The following is an 11717-nucleotide window of genomic DNA, read 5'->3' on the forward strand; positions in this document are numbered from 1 at the left end:
TGGCGAGGACCATGGTGAATGGGCTTCTAAGGGGGCAGTTGGCTGTATCTCCAGCTGACGAATGCCACGCCGCAACGCAGGCCAGGCAAGTCAGATTTTCCAAATGTTTTTAAAAGAAACCGGAAATCCAGATGACTCTACGAAGCCTTTCAGTTTTCACGTTTTGGCAATTCCTTCAACCCAAATAGGCCAATGAAAACATGCCCTGGGGCCAGATTTGGACTCCAGCCTCCCGTGGCAACCTCTAGTTTACTGGCTGAATGAATCACTGTGGAAGCCCAGTCCGCCGGAGCTGTAATAATAAAAACAAGAGCCACTCTTTATTGAGCACTCACTGGGACCTTTACTAACCGTGTATCCTTGCTGCTACGATGCCACCCAAACCATTCAGACAACAACAGCTTTCCAGGAAAAAGAAAAGCAAACGGAAAAGAAAAAAACTACCCTGTGAAATGCATTCATCTATTAAAAGACACGCCTAGATCTGAGAAAGGTTAAAATGTAAAACAAACTAACAAAACAAATGTGCTCCTGAGAAATGAGAAAAACATGGGACAGTTTCTCGTTTAATTCTTACAAAACCATTATGTGGTAAGTACGGTTGTTAGGTCTGTTGTACTGTGTGAGGCTCCATGAGGTTAACTGTCCCAAGTTGACACCTCCAACAAGTGACAGGGCCAGGACCTAAACCCAGATCTGTCCCACACCCTGTGCCATGCTCTTGGTTATTGCTGCACCTTCTTCCTTTGTGGAGTGAGTGTCATTGAGAGCAAAGGTTGTAGGTTTGGGTGAGTGTCAGGGTAGGTTAAGCAGCTGTAACAAACAGACCCAGACATGCCCCGGCACAAATGAAATAAACATGCATTTCTTGCTTATCTCATAGTTTTTGGTAGCTGTTCAGGGCTGGGAGCAACTCTTCCATGCTGTCCTTCAGAGTGGTGAGTCTGCCATCCTCAACACGCAGCTTCCAAGATGTCACCAGCTTTGTGAGCTAGAAGGAAAAGCACATGGAAGAGGCACCTGCAGACTTAGAAATCCTCCGAAGTGGCATTCACTCATATTCTACCCAGAAGAACCCAGGCCACACTAAACCACGATGGGGCTAGGAAACCACTACACTATTACCGCGGAAGGGGAAAATGAATTTTGGTGAAAAGCTATCGGTCTCTTTCACAGAGTGGCTTACAGACATCAAATAATAGTGAATCACAGAGAAAAACCTCAATTTGGTGCTAGTAGACCTTTGACACTTTTCTGCATTTGCTAGCCTCTTTTTTAACAAAAAGAGCAAATGATGGTGTTTAATAGAGCTTACTAACATTGTCGATTTGTATGATCCTTTACAGTTGACTTCTGTTTTTGGCAACGGATGCCAGGAAAGCATACAAAGTTTCCTTTTATAATTAATGTGTTTAAGTTGAGAATAGTCAGTAAATGTTTTAAAACATTAACTACTTGTGCAGTGGCATGTGGATATGATGAAAATTATGCGGGTGTTTTGCAAATGACAGTACTCTGATGAAGGGTGCATTATGCTGCAGACACCAGACAGTGTTCCTGAAGCCGGAGGAAGTAATCCAGCGCGGTGGGGTGACTAGCATGGTAGCTAATGTTGTATGATTCAGGTTGAAAGCGGACAGGCCTTGCTTGGGGCCTGGCCTGGTCCGAGGGGCCGGTGGGAGCAGCCCAGCTCTGAGGGAAACATGAGGCCAGGTCCCTGTTCCTGTGTTCCCACTGGCCAGTTCCTCAGGGCATAAGCAGGAATGTGGGTCCAGTCAGGTGCGTGAAGCTCTCGCTGGCAAGCTTGCTGATGTCTCCTCCCTCCCTGTTCCCCTTTGCCCCACTGGGCCATCCTCCAGAGGGCAGAATTCTTGGGTGCTTTTTATGGAAGACTCTGTCCTCTGGCTTAGTACCTGGCTGGCTGCTGCCTCTTGCCGTAGGCTGCCATATTCCCTGGGGGGTAGGGAGGAGGTGAAGTCGGCTCCCAGTCCTGGAACTGGGTGAGTGTGGACACAGTCTGAAGTCTGCGTCCTTCCTGGAAATGACTGGCTAACTGAGGCATTTCTAGGCATCCCATCAGGCCAGTCACAAAGGACAGAATTTGCCCAGGGGATGGAGGATCGTGGGAAATTCCTTGGGAGATGAGCTTCCCCTGGAGTGATCTGGTAAGCTTTGTGTTGTTGAAGACTCTGACCCCAAGTATGCTTCCTGAGGCTCTGGGTGGACATGCCCACTGGTTCTTGGGTAAATGGAAATTAGAACAATGGGATTCTTTCCACTTTTTAGTGTGGCCAAAAGTTTGAAAGTCTGACAGTATCAGTGCTCTCAGGGATGTGGGGGAATGGTACTCTCGAACACTGATGGGGGAGACTGTCTTGGGATATTTACTTTGGAGAACAAATTAGCACCTCTAGGAAAATGTTACTGTTTGTTGCCAAAAAGTTCTTACACATGGGAGTAAAGAAGCATGTACAGATTTGTTCATTGCAGCCAGGTTTGTAATGGCAAAAAACCAGAAACAACCTCGATGCCTGACATTAAGGGAACATATGGATAAAATGTGGTTGTGGCAGCCAAAATAAATAACCTGATCTACGTGCTTCAGTATAAAAAGAGCTAAAAAATACGATGTTAAATGAACAAAGCATGATGCAGAACTATATGTGTGTTAGCTATCTATTGTCATATAACAAATTATTCCCAAACTTAGTGGCTGTAAACAGCAATAAACGTTTACCTGCTTCATAGTTTGTGTGAGTTATGAATTCAGGAGTAGCTGAGCTGGGAAGGTCTGGTTGAGGGTCTCATGAAGTTATAGTCAAGATGTCAGCTGGGGCTACAGTCAGCTGAAGACTTGACTGGGGCTGGAGGATCCATTTCTAGGTGCTTTACTCATATGTCAACTTTGTGCTGATTGTTTGTGAGAGGCCTGAGTTCCTCTCCATGTGGCCCTGTCCACGGTGCTGCTTGAGTATCCTTACAACATGGCGGCTGACTACCCCAGGTGAGCAATCCAAGAGAGCGCAGGTGGAAGCGGCAACATCTTTTATAGTCGAGCTTTGGAAGTCACACGCCATCACCTCTGCCACATTCTATTCGTTAGGAATAAGTCATTAAGTTTGGTCTACATTTAAGGGAAGAGGAATTGGTTTCCTCGTTTCAAAGGAAAGAGTTTCACAGAATTTGTGGACTTATTTGGTAACTCGCACATGTAGATTTTGATACCCTTTATGTAATTCAAAATGATGCATTACACATGTAGGCCTGGCCAATCAGAGCTCCCTACCACCCTGGCTATGGTGATTGCTTCAGAGATGGATATGTGACACAACTTAGATCAATCAGAATTCTCCCCAGCACTTGGGAACTAGAGATTCTGTCTTTGTTCTGGGCTTGTTAAGCTTTTAGGATCTTGGACTGCTTGAGCCCATTTTGTCCACCAGAATTGAGAGAGACTTTCTGAAGGACTGAGAGAGAGAAATACAGCCGTAATGAGATTATTTGAACTGCTGGATTGAGACATGCCTGAAGCCTGCATGATTGTCTCTGGATTTTTCAATTACATAAGACAATAAATTCCTTTTTTAGCTTATGCTGGCTTGAATTGGGTTTCTGTCCCTTGCTACTTCAACACTCTTGATAAATACAATAGTTATTGTATTGCTGTATTAGTCAAGGTTCTCTGGAGAAACAGAACCAATAGAAGAGAGAGAGAGAGATTTATTATAAAGAACTGGCGCTGGCTCATGACTCACGTGATTATGGAGGCTGAGATGTCCCACCATCCGCCATCTGCAAGGTGGAGACTCAGGAAAGCTGGTAGGGTAGTTCCCATTGAAGTCCAAAGGCCTGAGAACCAAGAGAAGTGATGATGTAGGTTCTAGTCCCAGTCTGAAGCCCTGAGAGGCAGAGAGCCACGTAAATCCCAGCCCAAAAGCAGGAAAAGACCAATGTCTCAGCTCAAATAGTCACGCAGAGAGAGCAAATTTTCCCTTCTCTTTTTTTGTTCTATTCGGACCCTCACCAGATTGGATGAGGCCCACCCACATGGAGGAGGGCAATCTGCTTTATTCAGTTTTCTGATTCAAAAGCTACTAAGTCACTAAGTTTTGGGGTAATTTGTAATGTGCCAACAGATAATGAATAAAGGTTTAGGATCAAGATTGAGATTATTAAAATTATCTGAGATATTTAGACCCAGATTGCTTCTCTCTCTTTTACTAGCGTTTTGTTCATGGCCATGCCTGTTCCCGGGATCTTTATTTGGAACAGTGTCTGGGCTAGAGAAATTTTTTGGAAAGGTATGTGGGTAGTATCTTTTCTGAACTCTTGCATGCTAGATTTTTTTCCTGTTTCACTTGCATGTAAATGGGCCACAATCTTTCCCACTAAAAATCTTACATGTTTCTCTGATATTTCCATGATGTCTAAATCTTAGAAATCTGCTGACAACCTAACTTGTACGTAACCTGGTTTTTCTGCCTGGGTTCTTAGAGGAATGTTTTCTGTATGTTTGAAGTTTTGAAAAGTTTCCCCAGGCTATATACAGATTATGGAGCTTTTTTCATTAATTTTTGCCAGATCATCAAGGAAGCATTTTATTTCACGGATTCAAATATTTCTTCTGTTGGCGATGATTTCTTCTGTTATTCTCTCGACTCTTTCTTCTCTGTTCTCTTCTTCTGGATATCCAATACATACACATTTCTCCCTTGAATCTCTTTGTCAGTCTGCTTATCTTTTTTTCTCTTTATCTTTTCTTTCTGAGCTTTATGACCTTTTTTTAAAGCATTTTTTAATGATCAGAAGATTTTATTTTTTCTTTTTTCCCCCCAAAGCCTCCTGGTACATAGTTGTGTATTTTTAGTTGTGGGTCCTTCTAGTTGTGGCATGTGGGACGCTGCCTCAGCATGGCCTGACGAGTGGTGCCATGTCCGCGCCCAGGATTCGAACCGGTGAAACCCTGGGCCACCGAAGCAGAGCACACAAACTTTAACCACTCGGTCATGGGGCCGGCACTGAACTTTATGGCTTTTTAATCTGCTCTTCAGATTCACTCACTTGATTTTACACAGCATCAAATCTTTTGTCAACTGCCTTTACAGCCTTTTAAAACTCCCTAGATAATATTTGCCATCTTTAGAATAGTTTTATGTACTAGGGTCATTTTCTTGTTAAGAATTGTTTGAGAGATTCAAAAGCCTCTAACCTTAAGACTATAAATTAGCTAATTTTTTCCCTTAAATTTTGTTCTCTGGGACCTCAGGGTGATTTATCCAGGGACACTTGCTCTAACCCTTCATAGCAGCATCCTTTGACGTGTTAGATCCCCAGATGTGTCCAGCCAATATTCTCTATTTACTCATTCTTCGGGAAGGAGGCCCGTGTTTGTCCAACAGTGGGCGTTAAGATGCGTTAAACTGTTTAAATATTTTGGTCCAGGCAAAAAAAGAAGGGAAGAGTGTATACTTACTGCACCTTTTCTTGCCCTGTGAAAGAGTCAGCAACCTGTAGAGATGGGGAGGGAGCTGCAGCCCAGGGCAGCTGCACCAGAGGGTTTCACCTTTGTGCCAAATGGCTTCTGTTATGTTCATGTCTGTTGTCACAGGCAGATTTAACTGGGGCAAAGACACCTTGTTTAATAAGCCCAACTGGCCTTACTGGGGGCCGTGCTAGGGGACGCCCTTGTTTAATCCAGCACACCTCTGGGACTGGAGAGACACGGCTGGACACTCTAGCAGAATCAGGTTTCGTTCCCCCCGCCCCCGTCGCCCCCAATCCCCACAGACTGCACCGCTGGAGTCCTCAGCTAGTGTCCTCAGAGCTAGCAGGGATCACAGACCCCTTTTGGTCCCTTCCCTCTCCTCCCTGAATGGGCTTTTCTCTTGCCTGGAATGAATCACTGCTTGCCATCGTTACTCTCAATCTGGTTTAAGCTCAGCGTATCTTGCAGAAAACCCTTAATGTTTCCGGCCCTGCCCTATAAGTGGCATCCTTCCCTACTTTGCCTCTGCGGGTGAGGTTTTTCCTCTCATGAGAATCCTCATTCTCCCTTTGCTTCATCCTCCTTCACTTGGCTGACCAAGCCATGCCTCAGGCCTCAGCTTAAACCCCACTTCCTCCAGGCAGTGTTCCGGGAAGTCCCCCCAAGTAGACACCCTATGCTACGCTCTTAGAAATTCTTGTGTTCTGTCTATCATAGAACTCATCACCTGGAATTCCATCTCTGTTTGTTGATCTGTCTTCCCCTGTAGACTGTAGTCCACAGAGCGTGGGCAAGGCCCACTCATTCATTCAAAAAATATTTATGGAGAGCCAAGTACATATGAGGCACAGGGCTAGTGTTTTTGTCTCCTGCCCAGTGTCTGTCACAGCTTATTTAGTAACTATTTGCTGAAAGAATTAAAGGCCAGCTTCAAGGAACCAAACCCTAGACAGCGGCGGGTGATCAGAAAAGAATGTTGGAACACCGGTGGGCGGAGCTCGCTCCAGGGAGCAAGATAAGTTCTAGGGTAGAGGGAACTGAGTTCTCCTAACCTGGGCTGGTGGCCTGCGGCCGGTGGAAACTGCCTGACAGCAGCCGCCAGGAATTTGTTTTGCGGGGCCCAGGCAAGGAGCGAGCCAGGGCTGGGAGTTGGGCGGACCCTCTGATGTTGGACTAAGAAATCTCAGTGTGTCTATGGCTAAATTCTCCACAGCTAGAACTCTGCACGGATGAGCCAGTGTGCTGGAGTGCAGTGAAGTGTCCAAGCCTGGGGACTTTGCAGTCAAAGAAATTCCCTTCAGTTCCCAGAGCCTCAGTGTCCTTTTCTGTAAAATGGGGATAAGATTAGTACCCATTTTGTAGGCCATTGTGAGGATTAAAAAAGATCATGTGTGTAGCACATGCAGTGTCTGGTGTATAGTAAAAGTTTAATCGACATTAACGATTATTATTATCTAGGTTTGCTTTTATTATATGCAGCACATCTGGGGAACATAAAAGGAGCAAAGTTTTTGCCTGAGTGTGGAGGTGTATCTTCAGTTATCTCTTAGAGCCCCAGGAATGTGCCAGCCAATAGCACGTAAAAGGCCCCTTTCTAGGCCTGCACTTCTCCGACCTTTCTGTGGCTGGATTGTGGTGCAGAATGGCTGGGTCATCCCCAACATGCTGTGCATCCAGAGACAGGGCACAGGCTGCTGTTGCCCATGTGAGACGGTAAAAACCTCAGTGCTAGCTAAGCATACCTAAGCGCAGTCCACATCCTCAGATGAAGGGAGTTACCCATATATCACGGACAAAGCTAGATAAGAGAGCTATCCTGGGACCAAGTGGAGAGGAATGTAGGCCAAAGGAGGTTTGAAAGAGCCACTGATGATGACCTCTGTCCCCAAATTCAGATGTCTAAATTATGACTCTGGTCCAACGCATTGGAACAATTTCTTTCTAAGCCTGTCCAACGTTAAGGGCTTGGTGACTCCCTGGATTGGGGGTGAAGGCAGAACGACTTCCAGGCTTTTTGTCTGACTAATTGGGTAGACAGAGATGCCACCAGGTGATAATTTTGGAAGATGATCAGATTTGGAAGGGGAAGAGATTGTCCAGTTTTTTGGGTTTTTTTTTTAAAGATTGGCACCTGAGCTAACAACTGGTGCCAACCTTCTTTTTTTTTTTTCCTGCTTTTTTCTCCCCAAATCCCCCCAGTACATAGTTATATATTTCAGTTGTGGGTTCTTCTAGTTGTGGCATGTGGGATGCCACCTCAACATGGCCTAATGAGCGGTGCCATGTCCACACCCAGGATGCAAACCCTGCGCCGCTGAAGCGGAATGGGTGAACTTAACCACTCAGTCATGGGTCTGGCCCCCTAGTTTTGAACGTAGAGACTTTTGAGGTGTTGGAAGGGTGTTGAGGTAGAAATGTCTAGAAGGCAATTGAAAATGTGGATCTGGAGCTCCCAAAGAGTTATATAAAGACATAGAATTAGAATTGAATATAAGTAGAGGACAGTGGCTACTGTGAGCAAGAACAGGTAGCCCAGAAATGCAGATTGAGAAGAGGACTAAGCAGAAAACCATGGAGACGAATTACCATTTGGAGAGGGAAAGTGGAGAAAGGGAAGCTGCAAAGAAGATGGGAAGGAAAAGATGTCAGAGAAGTAAGGGCAAAACCAGGGGCTAGATGTGATGCCCCCAGACATCTTAAGGAGAATTTTGATTCTCTGGAAATGCAATAGAATTTTAGAGACATGAAAACATACTCAGTCTCACTCATAATGGAAGAAGTGCACAATAAAACAATGAAGAGAGACCATTTTTAAAAAAAATCTACCGGATTGGCAAGAATGGAAAAGTTTTGCAACATGTTGGAGAGGATGTGGGGAAATAGGCACTGAAAAATAGTAAAGACACACACGCTTGGCCCGGTGAGCCCACTTCATGGATCTGTTGGATGGACGTGCTCAGACATCGTACAGAGAGGCTGGTCCAAGGATGGTCATTGCAGCACTATTTATTGTAGCAAAGGGTTGGAAACAACCTAACCTTCCATCCATGGGGGACTTGCCAAATAAATAACAGTACATCATCCGGTGAAATAGATGGGGTAGTTAAAACAAATAACGGAGAGCAATAAGTGCTGATGTGGAACAAGCTAAGATATCTGAAATGAAAAAAGTCAGAAGCAGAACAGAGCAAGATGTGCCATCACTTACGTAAAAATGGATAAAGGTTTGGCGTTGGAGCCAGACTGCCTTGGTTCAAATGCCAGCGCTCTCACCTCCCAGCTGGGTCACCAGGGGAAAGTGACCTGTGCCTCGGTTTCCTCAGCTGTCACCTTCACGGGCCTACCAGGGATACGAAGGAGATTCGGTTTTCCCTTTTGACTGTTTGAATTTTTTAAAACCATGGGCATGTGTTACCTTAATTTGTTTTAATTAAATATTTTAACCAAAGAAGATATATGAGTACCAAATATGCATATGAAAAGATGCTCAAATTCATCAGTCATTGGGGGAACGCGTATTAAAACTACAATAAGATACCACCTCATGCCTACTCACGTTGCCGAAATTATAAAGACTGACGATACGAAGTGCTGGTGAAGGTGTGGAGCGACTGGAACTCTTATTCATTGCTGGCGGGAATGTCACATGGTACAGAAACTTTGGGAGACAGATTGGCAGTTTCTTATGAAGTTAAACACACACCTACATAATGTCCCAGCAATTCTACTCAGAGGAATTTACCCAGGAGAAATGGAAAACATGCTCACAGAGAGACTCGCACTTGAATGTTCTTAACAGGTTTATTCAAAATAGTCAAAAACTGGAAAAGACCCAAAAGTCCGTCCACCTGGGAATGGATAAACCAACTATGGAACGTTCTTACATTGTAGTGAAAAGGAATGAATTACTGACACTCACAACAACATTGATGAATCTTAAAAGCGTTACACTAAGAGAAAGAATCCAGAAACAAAAACCCAAATATTACCTGATTCCTCTCGTATAAAATTTGAGAAAAGGCAAAACCACAATGATAAAAAGCAGATTAGCGGTTTCCAGGGACCAGGGCAGGGGAGGGGTTGATTGCAAAGAGGCACAAGAGAACTTTTTGAAGTGGTGGAAATATCCTATATTACAATTGTGGTGGTGGTTACACAACCATATATGTTTGTCAAACTCAAATTAGGTACATAAAATTGTAAATTCTATAAACAGAGCTGGATTTTAAAAACACAGGTTCAGTCCAACAACTACACGTTTTTAAAGGATGGCCTGATCTATCATGTACAGTGACAAAGGGAAATCAAACAGGATGAAGACGGGAAGGGCCCATTTGGTTGAGTGCCATGCGGCAGACTTTGCTGGAGCGTCTTGGTGGGGAGGGATGAAGTTGGATCCCACATTGTAAGGAGTCGAAGAGCCAATGGGGAGTGAAGAAGTGGAGGCAGAAATCTGAGGTCATCTTCCAAGAAATTCATCTGTACATAGATACTGAATAAACGCGGCCCAGCCTCTTTGGTTACAAAAGAAATGGATTCAAATACCACCACTGTGGCCTATCTGACTGGCACAGTCTGATAGCCTGGGTGGGCCTGGCTGTAGCGAAGTGGTGTATAATCTTTGTAGAAAGCAATTTGAAGTCAAAGGACACCGACACCCTCCTCCCCTAAAGTGTCTACTTTTTGACCTGGCCACTCCACTAGGAATTTATCCTGAGGAAATAATTGGACAACGAGGCAAAGGCAGAAGCATAAGGTGGTTAAATCAAAGTGTCGTTTATAACGTAAACCAGCAGAAACAACCTAAGTATCAAGTAATAGGGGACTGACTAAAATAATGGTTTATTCATCCAAGAATTTGCTTTTGGCATTTAACATTTTTTGATCTACAAAATAATTTGGGAGAGGAAAGGATTGGGTGAGTGAGAAATGGAGATGGGTAATTTTTGCTAAATATCCCTTTCTACCTTTTGAATTTTGAACCATGTGGATCTATTACCTATCAAAAAGTGAAAATAGGAGCCAGCCCCATGGCCAAGTGGTTGTGTTTGCACCCTCTGCTTTAGAGGCCTGGGTTCATGGGTTCAGATCCCAGGTGTGGACCTACTCCTCTCATCAGCCATGCTGTGGAGGCATCCCACATACAAAAGAGAGGAAGATTGGCACAGATGTTAGCTCAGGGCTGATCTTCCTCAAGCAAAAAAAAAAAAAAAAAGAGGAAGATTGGCAATGGATGTTAGCTCAGTGTGAATCTTCCTCATCAAAAAAAAAAAAAAAAGAAGTGAAAATAAAAAAGTTTAATAAAATAAAAATTTATGATCTGGGGCTATATAATTACTAACATGGGAGGTCATTTATAATGTGGTATTTAATGGGAAGAGCTGATTCTGGGGCAGGGTAAGCATATTTCCATAAAAAAATATATATTTATATGGGTCAAACATTGCAGGAGAAACAATAAAACATTAGCTGTGTTTGTGTCTGGATGGTGGTTTCGGTGACCATGATTTTTTTCTCTTTTTATATCTGTACTTTCTAACTTTTGAAAGAATGATGAATATAATGAAAAATATACACTTTTTGGACCTTAGTGGAAAAACTGGTGAAATCGAATAAAGTTTGTAGTTTAGTTCATAGGATTGTACCAATATCAATTTTTCAGGTTGGACAAATGGGCCCTGGTTCCGTAAGACGTGAACATTAGATATTGTGTTCTAATGAAGGAAGCCAGATGAAGGGTACACAGGAACTCTCTCCCATTTTTGTGACTCACCTATAAATCTAAAACGATTTCAAAATGCAAAGGCTTTTTAAAATGTTTACAAAACAAGTTTGCTGACGTCAAAGATCCCTTTTTAATTACAGCATTGTAGGACCTAGATAGACGTGATTTAAAAAAAGCTCGGTGGTGAGGGAGGAGGAAGACAGGATATGAGTAAAGAGGGAATTCAGGACGGGAGAGTTTTCGCAGGCAGAGAAGGGGCCAGGAGAGGGGCAGAGGTTGAACAAAGCATGAAAGGGTCCAACAACCGGGCTGAGGACAGCTGGTGGAGGAGGTGCCTCTTTCTCCAAGACTAGAGGGAGAAGAACGAAGAAAGAAGGATGTAACTGTGTAAAGTTTATTGGCAGAAGAGTTTATGCCAACCCACCTGGGTTTTCTCTGGAAGGTGGGGCCAGCTCACCCGCTGAAGGTGGGGGAATGGGGAAAGCGGATTGAGAAGGCCTGGAAGCC

Source organism: Equus asinus, chromosome 14 (assembly GCF_041296235.1).
Source record: "Equus asinus isolate D_3611 breed Donkey chromosome 14, EquAss-T2T_v2, whole genome shotgun sequence".
Lineage (NCBI taxonomy): Eukaryota > Metazoa > Chordata > Mammalia > Perissodactyla > Equidae > Equus > Equus asinus.